The sequence below is a fragment of the Talpa europaea genome (assembly GCF_964194135.1).
Source record: "Talpa europaea genome assembly, chromosome: X".
NCBI classification, from domain to species: domain Eukaryota; kingdom Metazoa; phylum Chordata; class Mammalia; order Eulipotyphla; family Talpidae; genus Talpa; species Talpa europaea.
Window position 1 is genome coordinate 29,443,305 of NC_140081.1, and position 6,000 is coordinate 29,449,304.

Here is a 6,000-nt window from a genome sequence, read left to right on the forward strand (position 1 = left end):
ATCGCAATTAGGTCACCCAAGTCTTTTATAGTTCTAAACCCAAAATCCCTTTGAGGTTGAAAGGGGGCACTAGTAGTAATTGGACTGGACAACAAACATAAAATGGGACTATCCTGGGCAAACCGGAATGATGGCAGGTTTAAATTGGTCTTCAGGAGAACCATTTCAGGAGTAGTATTCACTTCCTCTTGACATCATACTCCTAGATTTTTACACTCTAGAACACATGGGCATCATGAATTTAGGTTACATTAAGACCCACAATTTGAAAAGATGAAGATGAAAGCAACGAATTAGAAAATGGTGGAGAAAAGGGAGATTCCTGTTAAGTCACAGTGATGTCTTCTGAGTTGGTCCAACCCTAAAATCAAATGACAAATTGTGTGGCAAGAAAATGAGTGAATAGAATAAATATCCTCTATGTAAATATGTCAGTACACAACTTTTCTAAACTCATGTTCTTACTACCATTTACCAATCCAAGATGGGGAATCTGATTTAACATTCAAAATCAGATTTTTAAGTGTACCAACCAGGAAAAAAATGTAGAGTCACAATTTTCTCAGGGTTTTAAAACCATTCAGGGCCATGTACTTTACTTCCAACTGACTAGGTATGTCAATACAAACCAACAGAAACATTCCTGATGAGCATACGGACTGTCCTAAGGTAATCAAATTATAACCGTGTGTGTGTGTGTGTGTGTGTGTGTGTACATGTGTGTGTTGACTTCAAAATAGATTAAAATACATGATTAACACAAAGCAATGCTCGAACCACACATACTTCCAAAAATGCCCAAATACAACATCTATTATAGTGAAGGGAGAAGGACGGAGAGGCAAACACAGTGATTTTGTAAGCTAAGCATTAACTTTAAGCTCTCTAGTTTGTTGTATTAATACATTTGGCAGAGTGAAACTAGATGAGAATGTTGTCTTTAGAAAACAATATACATGAGGGGCCTCCCCGGTGGCGCAGTGGTTTAGCGCTGGGCTGCGAAGCTGCCCGCAGCCTCTGTAGCGCCGGTTCAATCCCCGGCCTCAGGGCAAGGGTCCCACATGGCGCACAGACCTCTCCTGCGGCCCGCTGCTCCCCTCAGCAGTGTACCTCGGTCCTTCTGCCTGTTCTGCTCCCCGCTCTGGCTCTGGTGAATTCTCTCACCCTTCCATGCTTCTGACTATGCCTAGTACTTGTATAAATAAATAAATCTTTAAAAAAAAAGAAAAGAAAACGATATACATGATTTAAATGCCATTATCTTCCATTGAATGTACATGGATGCAAATGTCTGCACGTGGAAAAGAAAGGAATCTATGTCCAATAAATAGAAGTCAGTACCCAAACCTTTGTACTAAAGATTGGAAAATACAACTGCTATATATACACAGCCTAAATAGTTTTAAAATATTGAGTAGTTTGCAAATTATCCTCTCATAAGTAATTGTAAATTGGATAGGATCGTAGACCATGAATTAGAATTCCTCTGCAAGACTATTTCCATCAGCTCCTCCAGATAAGATCAGCCTACTCAAAGTTTCATGAATAAGAAGACCCCATTGAAGAGCTGTGTGTGAACAGTAGATAGTCAACTAGTTAACAGTGAAGGCCATGTAATACTAGCATCAAAGTTGGATTTTAGGTTTGCTTATGTCTCCATTTAGCCTCTCCTTCCCATTCTTCGTTTTTGTCTTGCCTTTTTACAATCACCACTTCCTTTCCAATGAAACTCTTCCATTATTCCCATTAAAGAATCATGATATGTAATAGAATATTTAAAATTTTAAAGCCTTATCCTTATAAAGTTTGTATTGAAACACAACATGCACAAAGTGTACAAATAATGAGTACAATTGGTTGATATTATAAAACCAACATCCACGTAACCACTAGCCATATAAATAACCCTCTTGTTCTTCCTATCAATCTTTCACCACCCCCCACCCCTAAGGTAACTGTTATCCTGTTTTATAGTAATCTATACTTACTATAGCCTTTTGGAACTTTAAATACTATATTCAGTTGCTCCTGGCTTCTTCTAAAAACATTTGTTTTTCATTATAAGTAGACACATTTTCATTTTCTAGTATTGGTGAATTGTGAAAGCAGTTGGAGATTTCATGACAGTTTACCCCTAAATATTCAACATGTATTTTGTAAAAATATAGAATGTCTAAGAAATGCACTTACACATCTAAGAATTAACAAGAATTCCAAAATCATCTAGTATCACTAAATAGTTGATATTTTTGTTTTATTATGAATTGTATTAATTTTAATTTTCAATTGTTCTTTGCTAGTTTATAGAACTACATTGATTTTTTTAATCTCTTTTTTTTTTTTTTTTTTTGCATAACAGAACTGAGGTGTAGGCCAGAGGTGTGGGGGGTTGACAGGATTCACCAGAGACAGAGCTGGGAACGGAACAGGCAGCTTGACTGAAATACACTGCTGAGGGGAGCAGCAGGTGAGACAGGAGAGGTCTGCTGCGCCATGTGGGTAGCTACCTGGCCAGGGAGCTAACTCAGGCCATGGTGGTGATAGCACTGAGACTTAACCTCTAAGCCACCAGGGACACCCTACATTGATTTTTATTTTTATTTTTAATGATTTATTTATTTATTTATACAAGCACTGGGTACAGTCAGAAGCGCGGGAGGGTGAGAGAATTCACCAGAGCCAGAGCAGGGAGCGGAGCAGGCAGAAGGACCAAAGTACACTGCTGAGGGGAGCAGCGGGCGGCAGGAGAGGTCTGCGCGCCATGTGGGACCCTCCTCCGGTGGCCGGGGAGCAGCCGGAGAGCAGCCGGGGATCGAACCGGCGCTGCAGAGGCTGCGGGCAGCTTCGCAACCCAGCGCTCAACTGCTGCGCCGCCCGGGGAGACTCCCTACATTGATTTTTAAATAACAATTCTTAAATTGATTTTAAACATTGTGTCCTACAATCTACTAAACTCATTTATTACTTTTAGTAGTTTTCCTGTAGATTTTCTGTATTAAGCAGAAAATCCTAACTCTTTTGGATTATCGTGTTTAAGTAATTATCATGTTTCCTTCCTAATCCGGGTGTCTCATTCTTTTTCTTGCCTTTTTGCACTGACTAGAAGAATGTCTAGTACGATATTGAATTAAAGTGGAGAGAACAGACATCCTTGGCTGTCCCCAGGAAAAAGAAAGTATACTAGTAACAATGCTTTTCATAGATGCCCTTTATCAGATTAAGGATATACCTTCTAGGGCCTCCCTGGTGGTGCAAGGGGTTAAGCACAGCACTGTCAGGCTGTCCTCAGCTTCTGTAGCATGAGTTCTATCCCCAGACTGTCAGGGAACTAACTCATATGGCACAGCAGACCTCTCCTGTCTCGCCCGCCCGCTGGTCTCCTCAGCAGTGTATTTCAGTCAACCCGCCTGTTCTGCTCCCCACTCTGTCTCTGATGAATCCTCTCAACCCCCGCACCTCTGGCCTTACCCCAGTTCTTACATGCATAAATAAATAACTCTAAAAATAAAAGAAAAGGACATCCCTTCTATAGCTATTTTGCTCTGGGTTATTTTTTTAAAATAGGGAATGTACGCTGAATTTTATAAAATAATTTTCTACATTGATTAAGAATATTATGTAATTTTTCTTTTTAATATAGTGAAATATATTAATCCTTAAGTGTTACCAATCTTAAACACTTGCTCATGATGTTTTATTATATGTTATTGCCAAAATTTTGTTGAGAGTCTTTGCATTTATGTTTGTGTTGGAAAATAGTTTTATTTAGTGATAATCTTTTTATCTGGTTTTTGTTATCAATGTGATTGATTTTAGATATTTAGATTTAGAGTAATATTGGCCTCGGAGAGTGATTTGAGAACTATTCTCTCTCTTTAGTTGTCCTGAAGAGCTTGTGTAGAATTTGTGTTATTTCTTCCTAGAATGTTAAATAGAATTGATCTGTAAAGCCCTCTGGGCCTGAGGTTTTCATTGTGGAAAAGTTTTGAACTATGAAAGCAGTTTCTTTAATATATATAGTTTGCTCAGTTTATCTGTTTATTACAGAGTGAACTTTGGGTAGATCATGTCTTTCAATTAATACTTTTTTAATATCTGTGGAATTGGCAGTTCTGTTATCATTCCTATGATACTACTATGTGTCTTTTTACCCCTGATCAGGCTGACGAATTTTCCTTATCTTCACGAAGAACCAACTTTTGATTTCATTGATTTTTGTTTTCTCTGTCATTGCTTTTCTCCCTCATCTTTGTTGTTTTCCTTCCTCTGCTAGCTTCAGGTTTCTTTAGATGCTCTTATTCTAGTTTCTTAAGTTGGAAGCTGAGGTGATTGATTTTAGATATTTAGATTTTAGATATTTTCTAGTATAGTTATTCAATGTTATAAATTTCCATCTAATTAATGCTTTAATTCCCTCAAAAACTGCCTCAGGCTTGATGATTCACTAGAAAGAGTCACAGACCTCAAAAGTTGTTTTATATTTTGTTATAGTTTATTACAGAGAAATATATAAATTAAAATCACTCAAAGAAAAAGACACATGGGGAAATCAGGCTCAAGTTTTCAGATATCCCCTCCCCCATCAGTGGAAATGACTGGAATGCACTTAGTTTCCCTAGCAACAATGTATGACAACATGTGTGAAGTGTTATTGACCAGGGAAGCTCCAGAATTTTTACTGGGAGTGAATCACATACATATGCAGTACCTGCATGACTAACCTCAGCTACTCAGACTCCAGAGCCCCAGAGTAAATGCAGGTATCTTTATTATAAACCACATTGGCAGCATAAACTCTGGTCAAACTGGTACAGCATGGTATAAGACCTCAGATGTACAAAAACACACTCACCACATAGAACATCTCAAGAGCTAAGAATTTAATTCCCAGAGCTGGACTAGAGTTTTTCCTGAAAATGCTGATTTGAGCAACCCAGGTCTACTGAGTTAATCTTTACTGCACAGCTTCCTTCCACAAACTTCGATATAATGTATGTTCATCTTCATTTCAAAAAACTTTTGGTTTCCCCTTTGACTTCTTCTTTCACATTTGGATTGTTTGAAAGTGTGTTATTTAACTTCCAATTTTGTGGGGCTTTGGAAGATATTTTTCTTGTTGGTTTCTAATTTAATTCTATTGTCAGAAAATGGAATCGTGTATGTCTTAAATCCTGGTAAATTTATTGAAACTTTTTTATGGCCTGGACTATGGCCCTTAGTAAATGTTTCCTGTGTGCTTGAAAAGAATGTGTTTTCTGATGTTAGATGGAATTTTCTGTGACAGGGCAAGTTGGTTGTTAGTGTTATTCAAGTCTGTTTCTCTACTGATTTTCTATTTGTTTTATCAGTTATTAAGAGAAAGGTACTGGTATTTACAACCACAATTGTGGATTTGTCTATTTTTTTGCACTTTTTTCCAGATTTTACTTCATGTATTTTGAAACTCTGTTATTAGGTACAAAAGCATTTAAGACTGTTGTGTTCTCTTGATGAATTGACCCCTTTATCAAAGGTCATTTATGAAATGACCTTTATTCCTGGTAATATTCTTTTTTTTTTAAAGATTTATTTATACAAGCAATGGGTACAGTCAGAAGTCGGGAGGGTGAGAGAATTCACCACAGCCAGAGCAGAGAGCAGAACATGCAGACAGGGGAAGTACACTGCTGAGGGGAGCAGCGGGCGGCAGGAGAGGTCTGTGTGCCATGTGGGACCCTCCTCCGGTGGCCGGGGAGCAACCGGGGGTCGAACCGGCGCCGCAGAGGCCGCGGGCAGCTTCGCAACCCAGCGCTCAACCGCTGCGCCACAGGGGAGGTCCTATTCCTGGTAATATTAAAAATCATCTTGATGTTAATATAGACATTTCAGTTTTCTTTTGATTAGTGTTAGCATACTGTATTTTTTATGCTTTAACTTCTAATCTTTAAATAAGGTTTAAGTAAACTTATTGAATTAAGTAAACTTTAGATGTCTTTAAATAAAGTATTTTTAATGAAGCAT